The following is a 13635-nucleotide window of genomic DNA, read 5'->3' as shown; positions in this document are numbered from 1 at the left end:
TCTCGAACCACGTTTCTTAATACTGTTAGACAGGATAATTTTTTTAAATTAACAAAACTGGACTCAAACATCTTACAGAAACGTTATACAAACAAACAGGGGTTTAGTTCTTACCCGGTCGGCAGACAGCCTGTCTAGGGACAACCACTTCTCTTGGTCGATCCTCGGAGACATTAATCACAGGCCTTTCGATAGTTTCTGTGTAATTAAAGAGACCGGCATTAATATATATTAAAACGTTTTCATAACTCTAATGAGCCGCTTCAAAACCACACACACCCATGCATAAGAACCCATGAGCGCAAACACAAAAATCTTACCGTCGTTGTTCCAGATGATCTCCTCAGCGTTGGGAATTAACTCCTGTTGACTGGCTGAAAAATAATTTTACAGAACTTAAAACAGATGTTATAGCCTTATTTACAATACATGCACACAACACGCTCTGAGTCAATGAAAATAATCTGAAGACTTGCCTAAAAACTCGTTTAAATCGAATCGCTGATGTTGTTTCCGGACATTGTTGATCTTTAGTCTTAAATCGAAAGGTCAGTGTGAGTCTGTCGAGCTGAAGACCAGACCTTCATACTTATACTGATGGCCACATGCCGGATCTGCTTGTAAGGCATTGTTCTGGTCTGGCCTTTGTGCCACCCTGTTACCAATTAACATATCAAAACCAACCAATAAAATGACACTGCATCAAATTTCAAATAGAAACCAAGATGGAGACGATCTCTCTCCTCTCTACTCTAAACTTTTATTAGAACCTTTTGGTCTCTCAAAAAAACATTTTTAAGCATCAAGACCTATAGTCAACAACCACTAAGAATATTTCAGGCCTTTATAAGCGCTAAAAAACAACCTGAGCCTAGAAAATAACTATAAAGATCAAAAATAACTAGCGCTTTTACAGTGATTTTTTTATTTATTTTTTATAGCGATGCTTTGTTTGGTATTAAACAAGTCACAAACTACTCAGAACAGCGTTTATCCCCGCAAAAGAGATATTTGGGTTTATTTTACAAAGCTTATAAATTATATAGGTTAAAAGTATTCTGAATGTTTTGATATCACACGCCATACCTACTGTTGTCTTCTACACCTTACGGTAGCAACAAATCTAACTACTGCTTTACTTTAACAATAATAATGACGGCGACCACGATGACAACAAGAACAACAACAACAACAACAACAACAACAACATCATCATCATCATCATCATCAGATTTTAATTAAAAGTGGCTACACCAGCGTTTACAATTTCAACCTGTCGACGGACGGACGCTCTGAGTGCATCGATTACGGGCACTCCAATGAAGAAAAGACACCCACCGCCTCCGGGGAACCACGAGGGCAAGCATGACGAAAAGGGCCAGCCCACAGTAGGCTGTTTCCGCCCGGTTTCGAACCGGGGACCTTTCGCGCGTTAGGCGAACGTGATAACCGCTACACTACGGAAACTGACACCGCTGCCTCTTGCTTCAAATGGTTACCGTTAAAGCCTGCTGGTAAAACGGGCTCAGGTGTTTCAGGTCGGCTAGGCTGTGAGATGTCGTCTGAAGTGCGGCGAAAGGATGCCATTTTCACTGACCTGTTTGGCATTGCTAAAGGGCACATCAGGACACTTCGGAAACTCTTTTAAAGGCAGGACGCCCTGCGCTCTGACAGTGCCTGCACTTAGCCCAACAAGGTGATGCTGAATGGCTTGTTCAAACGTCTGGTGGTCTTCCTTCACCACCAGACTATCAGAGCTATTTTGCCTTCTACACCTTACGGTAGCAACAAATCTAACTACTGCTTTACTTTAACATTAATAATGACGGCGACTACGACGACAACAAGAATAACAACAACAACATCATCATCATCAGATTTTAATTAAAAGTGGCTACACCAGCGTTTACAATTTCAACCTGTCGACGGACGGACGCTCTGAGTGCACCGATTTCGGGACACTTCGGAAACTCTTTCAAAGGCAGGACGACCTGCGCTCTGACAGTGCCTGCGTTTAGCCCAACAAGGTGATGCTGAATGGCTTGTTCAAACGGCTGGTGGTCTTCCGTCACCACCAGACTATCAGAGCTATACTGCGCCTTCAACTAGATAAGAGTAACAGCAATGTCGCCGATCCTGCTACGGTCGTATTGTAACAGCAACAACATGTATCGATTTTAAAAGTGTCAGTTCCAGTGCCTCACAAAGCTACCCTTCTGCGATCGTTTGTTCTCAAGGTCAGGATTTCTTGCCACTCCGAGGAAGAGAAAACGACGGCCGGCCTTGGAGCAGAGAGATGGCGACGGGTAACACGGCACTGGCACGCGTGCACCGCGGGTTGTTTCCGCCCGGTTTCGAACCAGGGACCTTTCGCGTGTGAGGCGCACGTGATAGCCACTACACTACGGAAACCGACCCGTCCTGGTGTTTCAAATGGCTCCCATCGAAGCCGGCTGGTAAAACGCGCACAGGGGTTTCCCGTGGGCCAGCCTGTGAGATAAAGGTTTCTATTTTCACTGACCTATTTTGCATTGCTCAAGGGCACATCAGGACACTTTGGAAACTCTTTCAAAGGAAGAACGCCCTGAGCTATGACAAGACTTACACTTACCCCAACATGGTGATGCTCAATGGCTTGTTCAAACAGCTGCTGCTCGTCTTGTGCCACCATCAGACAATCACAGAGCTATTGTGCCTTCTACACCTTACGGTAGCTACAAATCTAACAACTGCTTTACTTTAACAATAATAATGACGGCGACCACGACGACAACAAGAAAAACAAGAACAACAACAACAACAAGAACAAGAACAAGAACAACAACATCATCATCATCATCATCATATTTTAATTAAAAGTGGCTACACCAGCGTTTACAATTTCAACCTGTCGACGGACGGACGCTCTGAGTGCACCGATTTCGGGACACTTAGGAAACTCTATCAAAGGCAGGTCGCCCTGCGCTCTGACAGTGCCTGCACTTAGCCCAACAAGGTGATGCTGAATGGCTTGTTCAAACGGCTGGAGGTCTTCCGTCACCACCAGACTATCAGAGCTATACTGCGCCTTCGACTACATAAGAGTAACAGCAATGTCGCTGATCCTGCTACGGTCGTATTGTAACAGCTACAACATGTATCGATTTTAAAAGTGTGAGTTCCAGCGCCTCGCAAAGCTACCCTTCTGCGATCGTTTGTTTTTAAGGTCAGGATTTCTTGCCACTCCGAGGAAGAGAAAACGACGGCCGGCCTTGGGGCAGAGAGAAGGCGACGGGTAACATGGCACTGGCACGCGTGCACCGGGGGTTGTTTCCGCCCGGTTTCGAACCGGGGACCTTTCGCGTGTGAGGCAAACGTGATAGCCACTACACTACGGAAAACAACCCGTCCTGGTGTTTCGAATGGCTTCCATCGAAGCAGGCTGATAAAACGCGCACAGGCGTTTCCCGTGGGCCAGCCTGTGAGATAAAGGTTTCTATTTTCACTGACCTATATTGCATTGCTAAAGGGCACATCAGGACACTTTGGAAACTCTTTCAAAGGCAGGACGCCCTGCGCTCTGACAGTGCCTGCACTTAGCCCAACAAGGTGATGCTGAATGGCTTGTTCAAACGTCTGGTGGTCTTCCTTCACCACCAGACTATCAGAGCTATTGTGCCTTCTACACCTTACGGTAGCAACAAATCTAACTACTGCTTTACTTTAACAATAATAATGACGGCGACTACGACGACAACAAGAACAACAACAACAACAACATCATCATCATCATCATCAGATTTTAATTAAAAGTGGCTACACCAGCGTTTACAATTTCAACCTGTCGACGGACGGACGCTCTGAGAGCACCGATTTCGGGCACTCCAATGAAGAAAAGCCACCCACCGCCTGCGGGGAACCACGAGGGCAAGCAGGACGAAAAGGGCCGGCCCAAAGCAGGCTGTTTCCGCCCGGTTTCGAACCGGGGACCTTTCGCGCGTTAGGCGAATGTGATAACCGCTACACTACGGAAACTGACAACGCCACCTCTTGCTTCAAACGGTTACCGTAGGAGCCTGCTGGTAAAACGGGCTCAGGCGTTTCAGGTCGGCTAGACTGTGAGATGGCGTCTGAAGTGCCGCGAAATGATGCCATTTTCACAGACCTGTTTGGCATTGCTAAAGGGCACATCAGGACACTTCGGAAACTCTTTCAAAGGCAGGACGCCCTGCGCTCTGACAGTGCCTGCACTTAACCCAACAAGGTGATGCTGAATGGCTTGTTCAAACGGCTGGTGGTCTTCCGTCACCACCAGACTATGAGAGCTATACTGCGCCTTCAACTACATAAGAGTAGATAGTAGGGTTTTTTGGGCGCGGCCTATTTTGTTATGACGTATGCCCTAAGCTTATTAATATTCCTACGTCATAATTGGGGGGCGTGATTTTAGGTAGAGTTATTTCCTTAATTATTCCTACCTCATATCCGTCAGAAAGTGTACACCCATAAAACCCTGAACAACAAGGCCACCCATAAATACCCCCACCCCTCTGAAGGCAACGCCCCGAAACTCTCCTCTCTATTTAAGAACCCGCGCTTCTTTTAGGCAATACCTCTTTAATTCTCAGCTTCTGAAACATCCCGCTTCTTCAACATGTCCAGCGACATCAACATGAAACCCCGCAAGAAACAATCCCGGGCAAGGGTTCCTGTACTCACCAATTTGAAGATTGAACGCTCCTGGGTGTTGTTCTGGGGGGCTCGACGGGGTTACCGCTTTAAAAGGGATCCCAGCTATGTTGGAGTGGAGCTTCTTGCTTTGGGAGAGAAGGAGGGTACGTTGGAACCTTTTGAGACGGTAATTGAATACTCTTATGAGGACTGGTTGAAGGTGATGGCCTGGAGAGATCTGGGGCTTGTGGATAAGACTCTAGAAGGCTTGCAAGAGGGTCCAAGAGAATGCGAAATGGAGTCTCCGACTCAGGGTTTTGAAAGGTGTGAATGGGAAAGCTTGCAGAACTACGACAGACGACGTGTGGGGTTTTGGAGGGGGGTCTGACGGCTCAGGGGCTACTCTCTTCTAAGAGGGCGGTGTGTCGTGACGTAGTGAAGAGATAGGATAAAAGGTGCAACAATTCATTCATGGTTTAAAATTAAAGAGAATGTCTTACCCGAAAGCTGCGGACGTCGACAGGCTCTACAGGCCTCTTCAAACCCGGGATCACCCCTGGTTCTATTCCCCAGATTTTGTATACACTCTGGAACCCTTTGACTGTGGTTACTCTCCAAGACCTCAGACCCCGGTCCCTCAGGACGAAACAACATGCGGTGCGATGGATGTCCAAATGAGTCTCGGGGATCCCCAGCCTCTGGAGCTCATGGAGGGCCTCGATTTTGCCGAACTGTCTACCGTCTGTGCGTCTCAGGAGGGGGTCAGTCCAATGGATGGAGAAACACCCCACAAACCACCAGGCGACCCAATGAGCATCGGACTGTCCCGGGGGCGTGATGAAGACGCAGGATTTATGCCCGGGGTATGTGACCAAGTAAGCAGAGTGGTTAAAAGCACCCTGGTGTATATTCTGAGTGCTCTCATCGACCGAGCTCTGAAAGAAGTCTGTCGGGGGTGTGAAGTGAATCACCCCAGTCAGTTGAGACACAGTTGTTTGTTTGAACCAGACCGTTACTATTTCCTGTTCTATTTCAATGTGTTTTACAGAAGACTGAACAAACCGTGGCTGAAACCGGCACTAATCAAGGCGCTCTCTTACTCCCACATACATGTCACTGTGGGACAAGTCCAGAAAATCATAGATGAGATTTTGCTGGAGCTGAAAAAGGAGCCGTTTATAATAGAGAAACTTGGGCAGCTGCTCAATGACCTGGATGAGCCGAGTAGAAAAACCGCTGGCAAGCTAAAAGCTTATTTCTTCCGTAAAGAAGTTAAAGCTGGGGGCAGCGACGAAGAATTCGACATCTACGCCACTGATTCAGACTCTGACCTGAACTAAGGGACTTTGAACATGGGGAATGTTCTGGACTGCTTCTGCAACTGGTTCTGTCATCAACACTCTGCAGCTAACCTGAGAGCGCTATTACACCATGTGCTTGACAGAAAAGTAGCCAACGCGAGCCTTTTCTCTACAGATTTAACCATCGATGAGGATCAACTTTCAAACCTGGAAAAGTGAATGGCTGCTGTAACAAAGACCGGGGGGTACGAACACTGGGATGAAGGGCTCAAGGGGGCCAAGAATGATATTAGGCCATTTCATCAACATCTGTATGACCTTTTACTGAGCATGTTTAATACACCTCTGTTTACTTTTAAAATAGGTCATATTGTTGTTTTATTTACATATGTAACTGAGGTGTGTGCCTACAAGATAAAGAAACAGGTATATTTGTTGATATAGATCAAGTAACCAATCATCTGATTTCTTTTTGTCTGGACCGTAGAAAAAATTGTTGTGTATGTTATACTTTTCTCAAATGTCTAAAAAGGGGTATCTGCTCTCCTGAAGTTGAATAAAAAACCTTGTATAAAAACTTTGCGCATAGTGTGGGTCTGTGTGGTTATTTGACAGAATGACTCGGCAAGCTCCCCAAATGCAGGAACTATACTACAACCCAGCCAAGATTGGGGGTTTGGCGGGTAAGAAGGGTTTTCAAAGAGGACTCGCTGAGGCCGGAGTGAAGGTTAATGATGTGGTTGTTTCAGAATGGTTACGGGAACAAGACGCCTATACCTTACATAAACCTCTCAGGATTAACTTTAAAAGAAACCGCATATATGCAACTGACATAGATTCACAATGGCAAATGGATCTAGTCGATATGTCAAATTTATCAAAACATAACAATGGTCACAAATTGATGTTGATGTGTATCGATGTGTTATCAAAATATGCCTGGGCTCGCATTCTACATAATAAAACAGGTCGGGCGGTGACAAGGGCCTTTGAGGATATATTGTCCCAGGGTCGATGTCCTAAAAAACTGCAGACTGATAAAGGAAAAGAGTTTCTCAACAGGGAATTTCAGATTCTACTGAAGAGACACAAAATACATCATTTCACCACTGGTAATGAGCTTAGGGCATCGGTAGTGGAGAGGTTTAACCGCACCATAAAGACCAAAATGTGGAGATATTTTACAGCGGTCAACACGTTCAAGTATTTTGATAAAGTTCAGGATTTTATCGATGCTTACAACCAAGGGTATCACACCAGTATTAAAATGAAGCCTATAGATGTTGATCAAAGTAATTCTTTTAAGGTCTATAAAAAATTATACGGACCATTTATTAAGAAGGGAAAAACTACTTATTAGTTCAACATCGGTGATGTGGTTCGCGTTTCAAAGCTAAGGAGTACTTTTGCCAAAGGTTATGAACAAACATTTTCTGACGAATATTTTACAGTTACCGAACAGTTGGCTAGAGACCCCCCCGTGTACCGGTTAAAAGACTATGACAGGGAGGATATAGAAGGAACGTTTTACGAAGCCGAGTTACAAAAAATTATTGTGGGTAAAGACAGTGTATACAGAGTTGAAAAGATATTAGCTGAAAAAACCCAGAACCGGAAAAAATATGTGTTGATGAAATGGCTTGGATGGCCTGAAAAGTTCAATAGTTGGGTCCCGGAACAACAGGTTTGCGATATTCAATCCTTATAACAACATGCCCGCGGGTGTGTTGGGGGCATTACTTTCGATTCTCAAGATGGAATCAGGAGGCTTCTACGTGACTCTACCCAGTAATGCCTCTCTCGATATATATCCTAAAAATGAAATATCCAGTTACACGGTACAATTTGGAAAATCTATAGATCTAAGGGTGTCGTGGGAAGTGGGGTTGGCGGAAATACAGTATCCTTACACTTGGGCTGTTTTACAAGATAAGGATGCCACCTTCGCCATTTTTGATGATGTTAAAAAGAGTCAATGGACATTCACGATACAAGGAGGTTATTATGACAATGTGGATAAAATATTAGATGAGATGCATAAACAGTTCTCAGAAGGCACCCCCAACATCAAGCTATATTACAACCCTATTAAAAACAGAGTGTACAAGGTGTCAAAACCAGGTATTAGCATTCAAACCAGCGGCCAACTGGGGCGTATATTTGGGTTCTATTCTGACACAGAGAGCAGGTTCTCAGAAGTGGTGGGGCGGCTTTTACACTCTTTATGTGTATACGGATATCATAACCCACCAGAGGGTCGGGGATAGTTATGTCCCCCTTTTGAGAAATGTACTTATTAAAGGTAAAAGCAATGACATGGTCACAATTACTTATGACAAACCACACTACGTACCAGTCTCAAAGACCCACTTTGACAACATCACGATCGAAGTAAAATTGGATCAGAATATCAACGTACCCTTCCGCATCGGTAAAGTTAATGTCAAACTACATTTTCGACCCCTGAAACAGTGTGTACATTATTAAAATGGCTACCTCGAGGGGTTATGTAGATCCTAGCGCCTATGTGGATTATTACAAGATGCAAGATGGAACGGCTTGCCCGGTATTGTAGGAGCCCCCACAATGTATGGCGCCAGTCTAGGAGGACTCTTTCGTGGTCTCTTTAGAATGGCCATACCCCTGCTTAAGAGAGGCTTTGCTATAGCCAGACCCCACTTGAAATCAGCGGCTAAAAATATTGTTAGTGACGTGTTCACCAATGTTATGAACCGGGCAGCTAGCCATGAGCATCAGGAGGGTTCGGGTCTCATGGTAATGGCGAGGAGGGGGGGTAAAAGAAGAAACAGCATGTGTCCACCAGGGGGCGACAAAGATCCGTGGCTAACAAAAAACGAAGAATCTCTCATTCTCCAACATATCGTGGAAACACTCGGAGAAGGAAGCAGCACAAGAAAAAACCTGCAAAAAGAAAGTCTCAAAGAAAGAAAAATAGAGCCTCAGGATACATCTTTTAAACATGTCTTTTGTCCACAGTCTATCGGAAGAATGCGTCAAATCAGAACTGGATCTGTTTACAGTTCCATACACTCAAACGAGTATAGATAAGAGCATATATGTAGAGATTCCCCCTCTTTCTGCAATTTCAGACACGGCCCCTCTGGAGTTTTTTATAGCTGGCAATGGCGAGGATTATATTGATTTGAATAACACATTTATTTTAATGAACTGTAAAGTGACTGATGAGGATGGCGATGCAATCGAGAAGACGACCAACGATGGGGTCATCAATTACCCGGTGGCCACCATGTTTACACAGGTGAATGTGACCCTGGGAGATCGGCTCATTAGTCAAAGCAGCAATACTTACCCCTATAGAGCCATGATGGAGTGTATACTTAATTATAGTGAGGAGACCCTAAGCAAACAGTTCAGCCCCGGCCTTTTCTTCAAAGACATCCCGGAAGCTATGGACGACAAGGATCCAGAGGGACTCAATAAGGGTTTGCAAAAAAGAACGGCCTCTTCAACAGAAGGGAGGACCTTTGAGCTAATGGGGCATATCCATGCAGACATATTTTTCCAAGAAAAACTCATGCTCAACGGGGTAGACATTAAAATTAAAATGATCCGTAGTAAAAGTGCTTTTTGTCTGATGACCCCTGATACTGAAAAATATAAACTGACCATATTATCGGCCTCGCTGTTTGTGAAAAAAGTGTCCGTCTCCCCGGCGGTTAAACTAGGACACGCGCAGGCGTTAATGACGGCAAACGCCAAGTACCCGATCGAAAGAGTCTATATGAAAGTCCACAGTATCCCCGCAGGGACACGGGTGATGAACCAGGAAAATCTGTTTCTAGGACAGCTCCCAAAACAGGTTATTATAGGTCTCGAAGATAATGATGCATTTACCAGGGTTTACAACAAGAACCCCTTTAACTTTAAACATTATAACGCGGAATTTATAGCGTTGTACGTCGATGGTGTGCAGGTTCCATCCAGACCTTTTCAACCTGACTTTGAAAACGGCAATGCGGTTCGTGAATATGACAGTCTAGTACTAGCTACGGGTCGCCATCTCAAGGATCAAACTCTGCTGATCGATCGCCGGGAATACTGCAGCGGTTACACCCTGTACGGTTTCAACCTGACCCCTGACGAAGAGTGTGGACAACATTTTTCACTGATGAAGACGGGCAATATGCGTTTGGAGATGCGTTTCAAGCAGCCTCTACCACGCACTGTAAATATGGTCGTGTATGCAGTGTTTGACAACATTATTGAGGTGAATCAGAGGAGAAACGTTATGTATGATTATTATTAAAATGAACACCAGAGAGCTCAACCACATCATGAATGCCCTGGCCGGCTCACGGAAACTGTTTCAAGGAGTCTACGCCTGCGATCAGCTGCCTAAATTTAAGATCAAGAATTTACCTGCAATGTACATAATCAACACACACCCTAAAAATATGCCCGGAGAACATTGGCTGGCTATTTATCTAAGGGAGGACCACCGTGGTGAATTTTTTGATTCCTATGCAAACCCCCCGGATTTCAGACCTTTCCCTCGGAAGATCAATAACTTTCTGCTCAACAACTGTCAAGAAACCATTTACAGCGGTCGTCAAGTACAAAGTCTTCAGACCTTCACTTGTGGTCAACACTGTGTGTTTTTCTTATATCATAGATCTAAAGGAAGGTCATACCCCGATATTATGGCCTTGTACAGTGAGGATTTAGGCCAAAATGATAAAAAAGTGGCAGAGTTTGTCAGGACACTGTGGACCCCCCCTTATAACACAATGACTTACGACCCTAGCCAGCCGTGTATACAGATGGGGTGTTCTTGTGAGGATTTTAAAAGATGTCATGCGTGTTAAGGTGAAAAAATAATGAAAACAGCCTTTGAATCATTAGTTTTGTTTTTATTCAACACAATTCTTATACAAAGCAGGGGTTATGGTATAAATAAATGTACAACATTTGAAAAATAAAAAATAAAAATAAAAAATTGTTTGTCGGGTCATTATTTACAGGGGAGACAAATAAAAACATGAGATTAATAAGCTTCCCAACGATGGATAGATCCTGAGGATGGTCGCTCAGCACGGTCAGAGTAATGAGATATCGGAGTCAGATCAGGCTCCACCTCTTTACACAGACGGATTTTTTGTCGCGTTTCCTGGTTAGGAACTGTTGATTGGGGCATGTTCAGACAGGCCATCGCCTGTAGGAAAGCATTCCAGCCTACAGGTCGGCGACTATCGGGTACCTTATTAGTGCTAGTGACACTCTTCAACAAATCAAACATGTGTGAACCTTTGATCAGTTGTCCTTTAAAAACAAATTCACCCTGTTCATTCCAAGCCGTTACCCGCGGTTTCTGAACCATTTTGTGCAGGATATATTCTGCATGTCTTTTGCTTCTGGCCGGCATGTTTCTCAAAACATCCGTTACAACATCTCCCTCTGAACTCTCAACAGGTTCGGTCACCGCAACATCTTTATCAACCGTTCCCCCCGCATCAGCCCCAGAACCATTTTCTTGAGAGGCCATGGTTAAAGTTAAAATGTTTTGATCTTTTTCACCCTGTCTAACCAGACGGAGGTAGCGCTGTAACGTGTTGGTATACAACTGGGCTTTGGAATACTGATTTAAATCGGCCCTGGCCTGTATAGCTTTCATTTCAGAGTCCAGGTTGTTTTCGGCCGTTTGTCTAATGGGCTCTGGCCCGACAACATTTTTTCTCAGTTTCTCAAGCTGCTCCTGAGGGATCAAAAACATTTTCTGAGCATATTCCATTATTAACCCACTCTGGAAGCTAGAAGACTGGTTAGGAAAGGCACGGCTATGCTCAACAGCGGTCCTATAAAACCCCCGGTTTGATTAATCTTCTTTCTTTTTCTTTTAATAGAATACTTCTTATTAGCGATGATCTTGATAACCGCTTTTTGTTTTTTGAGTTTAGAATGTTGAGAAGGGGTTAGGGGTATATTACCGCGTAAGATGTTAAAAGCTATTTCACACAGGGTCTCGATCAAATCCGAGGGGGCCCCTGCCAGCACAGCTTTCCTATGGCGCGGGCTCCTCTCAAATAACATTTGCAAAAGCGGCAGATTTCTTTTAATCCGAACAGACATTCTTATTTATTTCCTTTTCTTTAGCACATAGACTGCCGGCCAATCGGGCGGGCACAAACCTGTTCTGAGGCGAAAGTCTTCTGGGGTTTGTGCTTTTAAGTCCGCAATCAAGTACCCGTAGGGTTTTTTGGTGGCATCCTCAAATGCCTCCAAAAAGAACTTGGTCTGGTTAGGGTACATTTGACGAGCCAAGACGGTGACCTGTAGTTTATCTCTGGGGTTTTTAAAAAGAATTATATAATTGGCATTTAAATTAATAGTGCGGCTTTTTTTACCTTGAAAAAATAGATTTTGAACTAAATAAATAATACTTTAATTCCTATGATGAGTGTACTTTGTGAAAGCTTTTTCCACTTCACTGTTGTCACCGGCCTGCTCCATCTGGTCATCAAGGATCACTAGGTTAGTTTGACCGGGCGGGAACAAGTCATCGCCACACAACGAGGCGGGGAGACCTTGCACAAATTTCAGATTATTTTTTTCCGAAGCCAAATCATCGTAGAGAGGTTGCCAGCAAGAGTAACACCACACTATGTTGTCAAGAGCTTGGGACACGGTTGCGTCCACATCTTCTATGATGTTCTTTATAAGATAGCTCTTCCCCGAATTGGAGGGACCGGCTATAATACAGGAGAAAGGGTGTTGAAGTCTGTTATCAAAACCACCGCTAATATCCATAAGGCAGAGTGGTATAATCAGTCTTCAACACTCTTTTATTGTACACCACCCTGAATCGTTTGTTTAGTGATCTATTTTCCAACGTGTACCCCTTTTTATTGCGATAGATCTGATTTCCGGCTGTAATAATCTCACGAGGAGGCGCGTCTTTCTCGGTTAAAAAACTTTCTACCAGGGTCGTCAGAGACTTGATGTTAATGAGCTTGTTGTTACAATGGTTCAGAGTGAAACCCTTAACTTTCATACAGGTCTTACCCGCAGCCGTTCTGTATGCGTAAGTCTTAGGACCCCCTGAAACAAACTCCACTATGTGGTCCTGAGGATCTAGTTCGCTCGTTAACTCCCCAAGGTAGTCCCCGAGGGGAGGGACCCAATCCCCTGGCCTGGTGACAAAGATTACAGAGTCAGTATCATGATAGAGCGTGCGTTCCTGCAACTGATCCATTAAGTTGTACAGTTCAAGCCGGGCGTAAGCCGTGGTAAAAACCGCTATGAAAACATTAACATTCCCCTGTTTGGTGGGGAAATCTTTAGGGGCCCTCCACTGGACCTGTGCCACGTGGTCATTTAAGAATTGAAAGTGTGATACTGCATGTTGTTTGGAAAACATAAATTCTATGAACAGTTCAGGGGTTTTAATCAAGGTTGTGTTTAGACGGTAATTTCTTTCCCCAAACTTACCCCACAGACTGTTTAAAATCAGTTTGGACATTTGTCTCTTGGCGGGGTTTACAGTTATGTTCCCCGGCTCTAGACGGATCCCTTCCTTTTCAAAATATTGCTGAACGTATCGCTCTTTGGCCGCGGAGTCAACACACCATGAGGGATAGCCCGATGCCTCCTGTTTCCCTTTCAGATGGATCATAATGTAATCAGCAAAAAGAGTATCAGTTTTTTC

General features: G+C 44.5%; 4 non-coding genes across 4 annotated transcripts; all 4 read right to left on the bottom strand.

Moving 5' to 3' along the window:
- Positions 1-1394: 1394 nt before the first annotated feature.
- Positions 1395-1467, bottom strand: trnav-aac (transfer RNA valine (anticodon AAC)). The gene has a single exon. It is a non-coding gene; the product is annotated as a tRNA-Val (tRNA).
- Positions 1468-2339: 872 nt separating this feature from the next.
- trnav-cac (transfer RNA valine (anticodon CAC)) lies at positions 2340-2412 on the bottom strand. The gene has a single exon. It is a non-coding gene; the product is annotated as a tRNA-Val (tRNA).
- An 895-nt stretch (positions 2413-3307) lies between these two features.
- Positions 3308-3381, bottom strand: trnav-cac (transfer RNA valine (anticodon CAC)). The gene has a single exon. It is a non-coding gene; the product is annotated as a tRNA-Val (tRNA).
- Positions 3382-3941: 560 nt separating this feature from the next.
- Positions 3942-4014, bottom strand: trnav-aac (transfer RNA valine (anticodon AAC)). Its single transcript has one exon. It is a non-coding gene; the product is annotated as a tRNA-Val (tRNA).
- Between the last annotated feature and the right edge of the window lie 9621 nt (positions 4015-13635).

The sequence above is a fragment of the Amia ocellicauda genome (genome assembly GCF_036373705.1).
Source record: "Amia ocellicauda isolate fAmiCal2 chromosome 11 unlocalized genomic scaffold, fAmiCal2.hap1 SUPER_11_unloc_1, whole genome shotgun sequence".
Classification (NCBI taxonomy): Eukaryota; Metazoa; Chordata; class Actinopteri; order Amiiformes; family Amiidae; genus Amia; species Amia ocellicauda.
The sequence above is the reverse complement of the archived record's forward strand: the minus strand, read 5'-3'. Positions and strand labels throughout refer to the sequence as shown.